We start from the raw sequence: 14912 nt of genomic DNA, 5'->3' as shown, positions 1-14912 counted from the left end.
GCACTTTTCAGCAGACACCGACATCCCGGGGAGAAAAGAGGAACATTTGTATGCCGACCATCGGTACGTGTGTACGGGGCTTTACTCTCCTTCCTGCGCAACCCTTCCTTCATCGGCCTGGGAATCCCCTTCAGCCTTCAACAGTTGGGTAGCTGCTGGTTTCCTCTGAGCTCACTCCCTAATAGCGTCTAACACCATTAAACCCTTTGTGAGCTTTGTGAGTCTCACCACTTGCGGAGCACTGAGATCTTCCATTACCTCCAACTCAAACACTTCTTCACACAATGCATCCCCACTGACTCCGCTCTGCCCCACATGACCTTTTTTGAGCACACCTTCCACCGGGATCCGCACACCTGGGGCCTTATTTTCCAACTCTACTCCAGGCTCACTGATCCCCCTAACAATGTCCCTCCACCTTACGCATCCAAATGGGAACGGGATCTATTGAAAAGGATGACTGGACTAGAATATGGCAATCAACTAAATCGGCCACCCAAAACATTGTAGCCCTAGAAACCAACTATAAAGTGTTGATGCGGTGGTATCTCATACCCGCAGGCATTGCAAAATTCCAACCCTCCTACTCTGCAACATGCTTCCGTGGCTGTTCAGAAGCTGGCATGCATATGCACATCTGGTGGACATGCTCAAAAGTGCAAACTTTTTGGCAGGCAGTCTTCTGGGTCCTTTCCACCCTAATGGCCAAGCAAATCCTGCCCGACCCTCTACTAGCCCTCCTCAATGTGAAACCAGATATGGTTGTAAAATTTCAGCACAAGCTGTTTATGCAGGAAACTACGGCAGCGAAACAGACATAGCGAAGGCATGGATGTCTCCACATCTATCTCTACTTGAAGTTAAGCAGCGCGTCACTACTGCAATGATACACGCAAAGATCGAAGCTACTCTGATGGACAAAGTAGACCGATTTGACAGACTCTGGCAACCCTGGGTTGACAACTTCCTTCCCTCCAATTTCAATAACTCCCTTTTGATTCCCTAATTCAACCCTGATGTATGCTCACCCCTTCCCTCTATTTACGGACCCCCCCCGGCGAACCTCCCACTCTTCTTCCCCCCCCTTTTTTTTCTCTCTCTTTCTTTCACTACGCCTCACCCTTCACCCCTCCGCCTCACTTGTCCTTCAGTGCTACCCCCATCCAATGTCCCCCCCCACCTTTCCCACCTTTCCCACGACCTCACCTAATTCTACCTTTCACTATGTGGTCCACCGAGCAGACTCACATGTTTAGTCAGCTCTCTCAGTTTACCAGACTGTACTCCCTGTTCCTCACGTCTGGTCAATAGTCTCGGAGGTTTCTCCCACCCATCTGCTTCTCTCTACATGTTGTTAAGGTATTGTGCACTGTATACCCCTAACCCACCAGCTACTTGGCTGCACCTGCCCGTCTTGGCACAGTGTGTTCCCTTTATGGGGTGCCTACGGGCTAGTCGCACCATTTTCCGCTTCCTCATACTTGCCCATCTTGTTACCCCATTTACACAAGCTCTCACGTTTTTACTGCAGTTATTATTGGCATTGTTAGTTACCAGACGTGGCTTATGCTCTTCTTATGCACCATATGTCAAAAGTTGTTACTGTTATATGTTATTCTTCTTCAATAAAATGTTTGAACAAGAAAAAAAGAATTGTGGCTCTACAAAAAGATGGCCTAGGCTATAAGAAGATTGCCAAGACCGTGAAACTGAACTTCAGCATGGTGGCCAAGACCATACAGCTGTTTAACAGGACAGGTTCCACTCAGAACAGGCCTCGCCATGGTCGACCAAAGAAGTTGAGTGTACCTGCTCAGCGTCATATACAGAGGCTGTCTTTGGGAAATAGATGTGTGAGTGCTGCCAGCATTGCTGCAGAGGTTGAAGAGTAGAGGTGTACCGAACTGTTCGCCGGCGGACAGTTCCCGGCGAACTTAGCATGTTCGCGTTCGCCGCTGCGGGCGAACATATGCGATGTTCGGTCCGCCCCCTATAATACATCATTGAGGCAAACTTGGACCCTGAACTTCACAGTCAGGAGGCACATTTCCAGCCAATCAGCATACCTCCCTCCCACACCCTCCCACCTCCTATAAATAAGCAAGGGCAGCATCCATCTTAGATCATTCTGAAGCAGTGTGTTAGTGAGAGCAGGGAGAGCTGCTGCTGCTGCTGCTGTTAATAGCTAGGGACAGTTGTTAGTCAGTGTTCCTGGTCTTGCTAGTCAGTGTTCTTGGTCCACTACTGCTGTAAGGACAGCATCCTGACAGCACCCCAAAAAGCCCTTCTAAGGGCTGGTATTTGTGTATTTTTTTTTATATATATATATATATCTAGTTAACCCAAAAGCCCTTTTAAGGGCCGGTAATTGAGTTTTTTCTTTTTATATATATATATATATATATATATGTATATATATATATATAGTGTCCCCAAAAGCCCTTTTTAGGGCTGGTAATTGAGTATTTTTTTATATATATATATATATATATATATATATATATTGTACACTGCAGTTGCCTGCCCGCTGTGTGTGAGAGGCCACAGACCCACCACAGACTGTACTGTGTGCACACCACACTCATTTCGGGTGGCACAGGCACAGTACCTTGCATCTTAAAAAATATTTTTTTTTTCCTTCTGTCATAATTGCAGTGAGTGCGGTGTCACTGCCCACCACTGATATATATACGGTGGCACAGCATCTTGTTGCAAATTCAAAAAAAAAAATATTTTTTATTATTGCAGTTGCCTGGGCTGCCAGTGACTGTCAGGTCCACAGAGTGTACTGTGCCCACTGTAGTGCCACTGCGTGCCCACCCACCACTGATATATATACGGTGGCACAGCAGCTTGCAAAGTAAAAAAATATATATTTTTTTTATAATTGCAGTTGCCTGGGTGCCAGTGACTGTCAGGTCCACAGAGTGTACTGTGCCCACTGCAGTGCCACTGCGTGCCCACCCACCACTGATATATACGGTGGCACAGCAGCTTGCAAATTAAAAATATATATTTTTTTTATAATTGCAGTTGCCTGGGCTGCCAGTGACTGTCAGGTCCACAGAATGTACTGTACCCACTGCCCAACACTCCTATAGGGTGGCACAGCACCTTGCACTCATAGTACAACACATTAAAAAAAAATGACAGGCAGAGGCAGGCCACCCCGCAAGGGCCGTCGTGGTCGTGGTGCTGTGATTTCCTTAGGCCCTAGAATAATGCCCAGTGTTCAGAGGCCACCACAGACCCTGAACTCAAAAAATTCTGAGGACATAGTTGACTGGCTTACACAGGACACCCAATCGTCTAAAGCTTCCGCTCGGAACCTTAATGCACCATCCTCCTCCAGCTCAGCTTCGGGCACCTTTCAATTTACCACTCGCCAGCCCGCCGGCACCACCACCAACACTAGCACCACAGCCACTTCACTTGATCTGTCAGAGGAGTTATTTTCACATCAGTTGGAAGAAATAAGTGATGCGCAACTATTAGTGCCAGAGGATGTAGATAACGGGTATATGTCTCAGTCAGGCAGCATTATACACATGGACGTACATTGTGATGATGATGATGATGTTGTACCTGCTGCTGCTGCCTTTGCTGAGTTGTCAAGTGAAGCGGCTGATGATGACGATGTGTCTGTGGATGTCACCTGGGTGCCTGCTCGAAGAGCAGAAGAAGAGGGGGAAACTTCAGATGGGGAGACAGAGAGGAGGAGGAGACGAGTTGGAAGCAGGGGGAGGAGGTCATCGCAAGGAGCTAGTGGCGCAGTCAGACAGCATGTAGATTCGGCACCCGGGGTCAGCCAGACAGCACGCCAATCAACGCAAGCTGTTGCCACCACCAGAATGCCGTCCTTGCAAAGCTCAGCAGTGTGGCATTTTTTTTGTGTGTCTGCCTCTGATATCAGCGATGCCATTTGTAACCTGTGCCAAAAGAAACTGAGTCGTGGGAAGTCCAACACCCACCTAGGTACAACTGCTTTGCGAAGGCACATGATCTCACATCACAAACGCCTATGGGATCAACACATGAGTAAAAGCAGCACACAAACTGAAAGCCACCATCCTCCTTCTGGTCCAGCATCTTCAGCCACGTCAACCACTGCTGTCCTCCATGCCCCCTATCAACAACCCGCCCCTCCGCCTTTCACCTTCCGCAGTTCCTGCTCATCTGCCCACAGTCAGGTGTCTGTCAAGGAAATGTTTGAGCGTAAGAAGCCAATCTCACAGAGTCACCCCCTTGCCCGGCGTCTGACAGCTGGCTTGTCGGAACTCTTAGCCCGCCAGCTTTTACCATACAAGCTGATGGAGTCTGAGGCCTTCAAAAAATTTGTCGCTATTGGGACACCGCAGTGGAAGGTACCCGGCCGAAATTATTTTTCACAAAAGGCAATCCCCAACCTGTACTCTATTGTGGAAAATGAAATCATGTCACGTCTGGCACACAGTGTTGGGGCAAGGGTCCATCTGACCACTGATAGCTGGTCTGCAAAGCACGGTCAGGGCAGGTATATCACTTACACTGCGCATTGGGTAAACCTGCTGGCGGCTGCCAAGCATGGAATGCGTGGCTCTGCTGCAAAGGAGTTAGTGACACCGCCACGACTTGCAGGCAGGCCTGCTGCCACCTCCTCTACTCCTCCTACTCCATCCTCTTTGCTAACCTCCTCGGCTGAGTCCTCTTCTGCTGTTGCGTCTTGCTCCACACCAACTGCACCCCCCCAGCTCCCCAGGGGCTATTCCACATGCCGGATACGACAGTGTCACGCTGTCTTGGGGTTGACTTGCCTGAAAGCAGAGAGTCACACCGGACCAGCACTACTGTCCGCCCTGAATGCACAGGTGGATCAGTGGCTGACCCCGCACCAACTGGAGATCGGCAAAGTGGTGTGTGACAACGGAAGCAATTTGTTGGCGGCATTGAATTTGGGCAAGTTGACACATGTGCCGTGCATGGCACATGTGTTGAATCTGATTGTACAACGCTTTGTGCAGAAGTACCCAGGCTTACAGGACGTCCTCAAGCAGGCCAGGAAGGTGTGTGGCCATTTCAGGCGTTCCTACACGGCCATGGCGCACTTTTCAGATATTCAGCGGCGAAACAACATGCCAGTGAGGCGCTTGATTTGCGACAGCCCGACACGTTGGAATTCAACACTGCTAATGTTCGACCGGCTGCTCCAACAAGAAAAAGCGGTCAACGAGTATTTGTATGACCGGGGTGCTAGGACAGCCTCTGCGGAGCTGGGTATTTTTTTGCCACGTTACTGGACGCTCATGCGCAATGCCTGTAGGCTCATGCGTCCTTTTGAGGAGGTGACAAACCTAGTCAGTCGCACTGAAGGCACCATCAGCGACATCATCCCATATGTTTTCTTCCTGGAGCGTGCCCTGCGAAGAGTGCTGGATCAGGCCGTAGATGAGTGTGAAGAGGAAGAGGAAGAGTTGTGGTCACCATCACCACCAGAAACAGCCTTACCATCGCTTGCTAGACCTGCGGCAACACTGGAAGAGGAGTCTGAGGAAGAGGAGTCAGAGGAGGAATGTGGCTTTGGCCAGCATCTGTTGTCACTGTGTGTAGCACAGTTAACACAGCAAAAGAGGCCAAATTTTTGCAGGACTAAAATACAATCTTAGAAAAGTATACTGTTAAATAACACCCCACTTCAATATGTGATATTGGGGGGCCACAGTTTTATCACACAAGTTCTACAAATATTTGCCCAGTAACTGTTGTCACTGTATGTAGCACAGTCAACACAGCAAGAGAGGCCAAATTTTTGCAGGACTAAAATACACTCTTAGAAAATTATACTGTTAAATAACACCCCGCTTCAATATGAGCCATTGGGGGGCCACTGGTCTATCACACCAGTTCTACAAAAAATTGGCCAGTGAATTTGGCACTGTGTGTATCAGACTTCACTCAGCAAAAGAGGCAATATTGTTTCAGGACACAAATACACTTGTAAAAGTATACTCTGATAACACCCTACTTCAATATGTGCTATTGGGGGGCCATTGGTCTACCACACCAGTTCTACAAATAATTGGCCAGTAACTGTTGTCACTGTGTGTAGCACAGTCAACACAGCAAGAGAGGCCACATTTTTGCAGGACTAAAATACACTCTTAGAAAAGTATACTGTTAAATAACAACCCGCTTCAATATGTGCTATTGGGGGGCCACTGGTCTATCACACCAGTTCTACAAAAAATTGTCCAGTGAGTTTGGCACTGTGTGTATCAGACTTCACACAGCAAAAGAGGCAATATTGTTGCAGGACACAAATACACTTGTAAAAGTATACTCAGATAACACTCCACTTCAATATGTGCTATTGGGGGGCCACTGGTCTGTCACACCAGTTCTACAAATAATTGGCCAGGGAGTTTGCCACTGTGTGTAGTGTTGCTGCAGAAACGCTCAGTCTCACCACCACACCTATCACAATGCTGCACAGTGCACAATAATACTACTAATCCCCTATAATATGCTTTCTACAAAGTATATTATACTGTGGATTAACTCCCTCCCCCACCCTCCCCCTTTTTAGTGCACTGCACAGCAATACCAAAAAATTTGCAGCCCTTTAAATGACTTTTGTGGACATTGACAGAGTGATTTGTGTGTGACTGCAGCCGATCTCTAACTACCCCTAAAGCAACCACTGGATACCTGCCCCTATAGTAAAGAGACTGTAATAGACCCTAGAACGACATTGGAGCACTTTAACCACTTAAGCCCCGGAAGATTTTACCCCGTTCCTGACCAGGGCCTATTTTGCGATTCGGCACTGCGTGACTTTAACGGACAATTGCGCGGTCGTGCAACACTGTACCTAAACAAATTTGACGTCCTTTTTACCCACAAACAGAGCTTTCTTTTGGTGGTATTTGATCACCTGTGCGATTTTTTTGATCATGTGCTATAAACAAAAAAAGAGCGCCAATTTTGCAAAAATAACAATATTTTTAAAATTTTTGGCCAATTTGTTTTCTGCTACATATGCTTGGTAAAAAAAAATCACAATAAGCGTATTTTGATTGGTTTGCGCAAAAGTTATTGTGTTTACTAACTAAGGGAAAGATTTTTGTCATTTTTGTTGTTTTTTTTTTTAACGAGTAATGGCGGCGATCTGCGATTTTTTTTGCGGGACTGCAACATTGCGGCGCACAGATCGGACCCTTGACTGACATTTTTGACACTTTTGGGGGTACCAGTGACATTACTACAGTAATCAGTGCTATACATATGCACTGTTACTGTAAAAATGACACTGGGAGGGAAGGGGTTAACTTTATTGGGGAAGGAGGGGTTAAGTGTGTCCCTAGGGGCATGTTTCTAACTGTGATTGGACATGGCTACTGGTGTAAGAACAGAGATCAATGGTCCTACATAGTAGAACCGTATGATCTCCATTTTTACACAGGGAAGAATGACAGGCGGCTTTGTTTACATTAGCCGCCTGCCTTTCTCCCTTCACGGTGGACGATCGCGAGTGACCGGCGGACATCGGGTCCGCCGGTCACACGCACGGACATGTTAGGGAACGAGCCGGGGGGCGGGAGCGTGCCTCCGGGAGCACGCGCTTGCCGCTATTGCCTCACAAGCTAGTGACAGGCTAGCGACGTACCGATACGTCACTTTGCCTGGCCGGGGCTGACCGCCGCAGTATATGTACTTGCGTCGGTCGCAAGCGGTTAAATTACTTTTGTGGACATTGACAGAGCGATTTGTATGTGACTGCCGCCGATCTCTAACTGCCCCTAAAGCAACCACTGGATACCTCTCCCTAAGCTCAAAAGATACTAGACCTATACCGAAATACCAGCCCTCAAATGGACTTTTGTGGACATTGACTGAGCGATTTCTGTCACTGCAGCCGATCTCTAACTGCCCCTAAAGCAACCACTGGATACCTCTCCCTAAGCTCAAAATATACTAGACCTATACCGAACAATACCAGCCCTGAAAAGGATTTTTGTGGATCTTCACAGCGCTATATGTGTCTAGCAAACTCTCCCTGATGAGCACAGCAGACCTCTCCCTACACTGGCAAAAACAGAATGGCCACCAGATCGGGTCTATTTATAGGGTAGGGGGACTGTCCATGTGCTGGAATGTTTCAATTGGGTTTCCCGTTCCACCTGAAGGCTGTGTCACGGGTCAAAGTTCTCCCCAATGTAAACAAATATGGCCACCGCGAACAACACCATGTGTCCGAAAATTTGGCGGGTAGCGAACAACCAAAATTCGCCACGAACCGACCGCCGGGCGAGCCGCAAGGCCATCTCTACTCGCAAACACTCAGGTAGTCATAGGTACTCCCAGACACTCAAGTGGTAATAGGCACTCCCAGACGCTCAGGTAGTAATAGGTACTCCCAGACACTCAGGTAGTAATAGGTACTCACAGACATTCAGGTAGTAATAGGTACTCCCAGACACTCAAGTAGTAATAGGTACTCACAGGTACTTAGGTAGTAATAGGTACTCACAGACACTCAGGTAGTAATAGGTACTCACAGACACTTAGGTAGTAACAGGTACTCACAGACACTTAGGTAGTAACAGGTACTCACAGATACTCAGGTACTACTCTACACCCTTAGTCAGTGTTCAATCTCAGTCACCAGTCACCAGTCTTACTTACCTAGTTTGTGTCCCTTTAAGCCTGACACTTGCAGTTCCTGACGGCGATTCCTCCCTCAGATGGTCAGTCTTCCTCTCTGCATCCGCCTCCCTCCTCTGTCACTTCCAGGTCAGCCTCCCCCTTTGTTTTGTTAGTCTCCTCTGCTCCCTCTCTGTTTGGGGGGGGGGTTACCGCACCGCTCGCCGCCCGCATGCCACCCGCTTTTTCTTCTGGGGGGGTTCTTGCACCGCCCGCCGCCTCCGCTCTTCTGGGGGGTGGTTACTCACACACTCACGGTCGGTCACACACGCGCTCCTCACACACGCATGCCCTGTCAGCCTCGGATCCCATGCTCTGCTCTGTTCCTCTGCTCCACAGCACCACCTGCCGGCTCGCCGCACTACCTGCCGGCTCGCTGTAGTATGTAGTATAAACAAGTATAAACAAGTTCTCAGTAGCAAGCAACGCATAAGATAAAGCCATGTAAATTTTTGTGGGGAATGCTGGATATTACCATGTAAGGGGCCAGCTGAAAAAAATAAAAATAAAAAAAGCACACTTGGGGTAGGATTAATGGAAGGCATGTGGATGAGGGAGAGGAGAGGGACCTCAGAATGGTCCAGGGAAAAGCAGTACAATTGGGTTTATGAAAGAAAGATGGTGTTTAAGGCCAAAAAAAAGACAATAATGACACGAAAGGAAGATCACTGGACAAAGTCAATATGAGTGTAGGGCGACCCAAGCAAGCAGGGGAGGCAGACAACAATCAACTCCCGCAAGAACATATATCACAGCGCAAACCAATAGTGAATCATATACAAAATAATTAGGGTTCTACTACAATAAAAACTCATAAAGTGCACCGTGCAAATATGTGCAAAAGAGGCTGAAGTGTAGAAACCATATAAACATAAGCAATATAAATAAAAAAAATAAAATGCCGGTCCAGATAAAATAGTTCTTTTTAGATCTCAATAGATGGAAAAAATGTGAACAGTCCCACAGATGGGTCCCACAACAGTGCTGGAGTGCCAGGAGGAAAAGTGCACAATCATGCAATCTTTTTCAGTGCAGTGAGCAAGTGCCGGTCCTCCCCCTTTGGGTGTTCACTTACCGGACAACGATGACCCCTATGCTATATAGCTATAGAGATCGACTGAGCTTTTTTCCTAGTAAGGAACCGACTTTCAAACTCCTCCAAGCCAAATGTGTCTCCACAGATGTAAATACCCCGATACATGTATTAGAGAAAAAAGGATGCTCACATAGTGTAAATCCGATAAAAGGGTATTTATTGTACAAATGTTGAAAACAAACTCACATTTCGTAGCTCTTGATAAGGCATATAATGAAATAGATCTCGTCCTTCCTAGTAGCTGGTGCCGCTAGAACGCCCCGTGGTTACGGCGTGCGTTCCACCGCACCGGAAGTGACGTATCGCTATGGCGTAGACCGGAATTGCGTTGACGCGTTTCGCCCTCCTCTTCCGGGCGTTATCACAGATGTATTTCCAAATACGTCTGAAAGGGAAAAGCCACCAGTATTTTATCTCCTTTTGAGTGAGAACAGTTAGCAGTGGTTTGAGAGATCCCATCTTTTGACTAGATGGGATCTCCCCAGCAGCAAGAGTGGTAGATCCATCCAACTGTCCAATTCCTGACAAATCTTGCTAAATAGGGGAGGGTAGTTGAGGGTATAGATGGAAGAGGGGGCTTTTTCCACCTTGATTCCCAAGTAGGTGATGTATGACTTGGCCAAGGTGAAAGGGGAGCTCGTCGCCCAAGTTTGATGAGGTAAGGGGCCTAAAGTAAGGATTTCACTCTTAGTATATTTTATCCTTAAACCCGAGTCCAAATCTGTCAAACATGGATATTATGGTTTGCATATCAGCCAAGGGATTTTCAGTAAAAATCAGGATGTCATCCGCAAATAAGGAGATGTGCAGTTCTTGTGACCCGATAGATACCCCATGAAGAGGAGCTACTTCACGAAGATGTCTGGAAAGGGGTTCCAGCAGTAGATTGAAGAGCAATGATATGACAATAGTAAAAACAAACGTATATCGGCGCAAGCAAATGAATAAAATAACCAAGCAGCTGACACCAAGGTAAATATATATAAAACCTCAATAATTGCAACGAAAACATAAATAGTGCAGTGCTAAAAAACGATCAATAAGGGTAGATAAAATCACTAAAATAAATTAGCATTTTATAACTGCATAAAATCGCATCAAATCACATACTGTAAATGTCCATATGATAAAACATAAAATCAGGAAGGGTAATGTCCATAGGTGAATCCAGGAAAAAGTGCGCAGTGCTTTGTACAACCAAGATAAGGTGCTCTCAAAAAAGGCAAGAGGCAGACCATAGTGTAATATGTCACATTAACACATTTATTAGAATAAGAATAAGACAGCCTCTTACTTGATTCAAGGAGATAAACAGCGTTGTATGCAGCATGAACAGCAGAGCCTCGCTCCGCCGTCAGGGACTGCGGGTGACGTCACACAATCTCCTCCCCCCTCCGTACGCGTTACGTCCGTGGGCGGGACTTCTTCAGCATATGGGTGGAAGGACGGACGTCACCCTTTTATCATAGCATTCCATTTTGAGTATCCAATGCGCACCGATGCTGAATTGGCAACACAGGACGCCGTACCGGAAGTACCACGGAAGTCGGCTCTATATACAGCAGAATTAGATTCCTGGACAAGATCACTGGCACTGGTATAAACCGGAACAAAAACATAGTTCTCTGTCTAAACCACCATTGATGTGTAAGAGGAAAAAAGGAATACTAATATAAACATATATTTATTAAAAATAATAAATCAAGCCCAATTAGAGCTCAATTGTGCATAAAACATGTCTACAATCAGGATATGGACATAAAATTAATTATAAAATTAATTATAAAATTAATTAATCGGAGGGGATGGTGATGTGTCACCCGCAGTCTCTGTGTACAAATATCTTTAAAAAGTATAAAAAAAAAAAAAATCAAACAGCAATAAAAATCACATGATATAAAAATATCAAAAATAATGAAAATAGCATGCATCAATTTAAAACCAATGAGACTATACACCAAACGACTAACGATCTGAAATGAAACAATTGAGGTCAAAGTCTACATTGAGACCTCTCGGCACCCCTACTCTGGTCTCAAAAATCCAAAAGGATTCTCTTCTGCTAAGTTGGTGTACAAAATTACCCCCCCCCTCCCTCCAATGCTTTTTGACTTTCTCAATCACCCAAAACTTCATCCTGCTAGGGTCCTTATTGTGAAAGTGCTTAAAGTGCTGGACAACATGATGGGTTTTACGGCCCTTTCTTATGCTGCTCATATGTTCTGCTATTCTCACCTGCAACGCTCGTGTGGTTTGACCCACATACTGGAGTCCACAATCGCACTCCAGCATGTAGACTATCCCAGTGGACGTGCAGGTGATTAAATCCTTAATCTTATAAGGTTTACCTGTAGTATAAGCTGTAAACTCTTTTCTCTTTTTAGTATTGAATTTAGAAGTCCTACAAGCTACACATCTTCCACAAGCGTGGAAACCAGATAAGAAGAAGAACAGCTTATTATCACCAATAATTGGGGGATCAATCACCCTGGGCGCCAGCAGATTTCTGATTGTGGGGGCTTTTTTGTATACAAATACCGGTTTCATCGGTAGTGTAGGGCCTAATATCTTATCTTGCTAGAGTATAGACCAATGCTTAGCTATGATTTTCTCAACTTTTTTTATGCTGTGCATTGTACTCCAAGATAATTCTATATCCTCCATTGTCATAAGGTGCTTCAGGTAACTTGTTTGTCAATAAATTAGACCTCTCAATATTCTTAACTTCCAACATATTGCCATCATAACCTTTTTCTTCAAACTGTTTTTTTAAAACTTGCGATTGAACCTCATAATCATCGACTAATGTGCAATTTCGCCTTAACCGCACAAATTGTCCTTTAGGTATATTGCACAACCAGTTTTTATGAGGCAGCTGTCTAACAGAATATATGAATTCCGGTCTGTAGGTTTAAAGTACGTGTGCGTTTTAAAAAGATCTTTGTCTTTGGAGATAACGAGATCCAAAAAAACTATTTCACTCTCGCTAATAGTCCATGTAAGAACTATGTTCTTATCATTACTATTCATTTTAGCCATAAAGGTGTCCAAAGTGTCTCTACTGCCATCCCAAATCAATAACACATCATCTGTTTGTAACATAATAGTTCTGGCGGGCGCTCTTTAAATAACTTCCTCCTCCCAGTGGGCCATAAAGAGATTGGCCACACTGGGAGCAAAGCGAGCACCCTTCGCCACGCCTCTAGACTGTAGGTAATAATTCTTATCGAACCAAAAATAATTCTTGGATAGGCAGAAACAAAGACTGCTCAGGATAAAGCTACGTTTTTTCCTGGATAAATCTGAATGGCCAAAAGCCCATTTTACTGCCTCTTGAGCTTCCTCGTGGTTAATAATCGTATAAAGTGAACCTACGTCTGTGGTCACTAGAAAAGACGTAGGATTACATGGAAGATCTTGCAGCAATTGGATCACATGCTTACTATCTTTTAAGTAAGCTTGTGTGGAGACAACCAAAGGTTGAAGGTGAAGGTCAATGTACTGACCCAGTCTTGATGAGACTGAGTCAATACCATTGACTATAGGTCTACCCGGAGGGGCCTCACTGTTCTTATGTATTTTAGGTAAAAAATACATCACAGGTGTACGACAGAACAGGGGGTCAAGGTATAGTGATTCTGTTTTACTTAAAATATCTCTCTTTTCCTGATTTTACCAGTTTTTGTAACTCTTCTTTATATTTTAAAAGAGGGTTACCCAGCAACATTTGGATGTCTCCTTATCAGAAAGTAGCCGATCCATTTATTTTTGGTAATATTCTTTACTAAGTACCACAAGTCCTCCTCCCTTATCAGCTGGTCTTATTACAATGTTTTTATTAGCTTCCAAGGACTTGATACCTGCTTTAATTGACATGGGATCAGTATGAGGCCTGATCTTGAGCTTCTCCAAGTCATTGCACACCAAATTCTTAAAAACATCTAAAAACTTACTGTCCTTATTGACTGGATTAAAAATGGACTTATTTTTTAACTTAGCAAAAGTCTGAGTGGCTGGTGCAGGCACAGTACTCCCACTCTGATCGGAATTCCTTAATATGGGGTTCGAAAGATAATATTTCTTGATATTAAGACTTCTAACAAATTTCTTTATCCCCACATAAGTCTGAAACTTGTTAAGGTTTCTTACTGGGGCGAATTTGAGGCCTTTATCCAAAACCCTCATTTCGTTACGATCTAAGGGAACTCCGCTCAGATTAAAAATTCCTGTACCTAACGGGATTTTTTTCTTTTGTAGTCTACTTCCTCCTCTATTGCCTCTGAATTTTTTCTTTTTCCTGGGAATGGACTGGCAGGGCCCAGACTGTGGTTCCTTCTCCATCCGTTCTCCTGTGCAGCTCGAGGTGGAAGGGGGAGGGGGTGGGAGGAGGTCTCTCCCAACCCCCCTGATACCCTAAAAAAATTTCTTGCAAAGGTTCAAATCTATTGTGTGTAGTAACTGTAGGGTTAAAGGGTCTAGAGGGAGGTCTTCCTCTCCCTATATTATTCCCTCTCCTTGGGCTAGATGTATATTGTTCTACTCCATATGTGTAATAATGATCATTCTGATAATAATCCGACTGATCATAATTGCCACCTGAGTTGCCATGATGATACTGACCTCTCCCTCTTCCTCCTTCTGTGTGTGTCCCTCTCCCTCCTCTACCACCCCTTTTCTTCTTGCCCCTTTTGTTACTACCAGGGACAAATCCCTGAGAATCAGGGTAATAAGTAGGGGGTGGACAGACAGGAGGTCTAACTGGGATAGCCACCGGAGTTTGGGGTGGGTCAGGCACCTCTACTACCATATTATTATCAGCATTAGTTGTGTTTTTTTGCCATTTAAAAACACTCTCTGTGTTCAAACTGTGAGATCATTTTTTTCTTCTTTTTATTTTGAATCTCTAGATCCCACTTGGCCAACCTATTTTTAAGGATACCAGATAACCTACTGTACTGTACTCATCGAGTTTCTAGTAGGGATTGGATCTCCTTAATTTGATTTTCCACAAGCTTCATTTTTCTTTTCTTTCTCTGAAGTAAAAGATTAATGAGCTCAAAACCTTTCCTGGTAAAAAAGTCCCTCCATTCGTCTAAAGATTCAAATTAAGGAGATCCAATCCCTACTAGAAACTCAT

This window comes from Pelophylax lessonae (genome assembly GCF_965119305.1).
Source record: "Pelophylax lessonae genome assembly, chromosome: 1".
Lineage (NCBI taxonomy): Eukaryota > Metazoa > Chordata > Amphibia > Anura > Ranidae > Pelophylax > Pelophylax lessonae.
The sequence above is the reverse complement of the archived record's forward strand: the minus strand, read 5'-3'. Positions refer to the sequence as shown.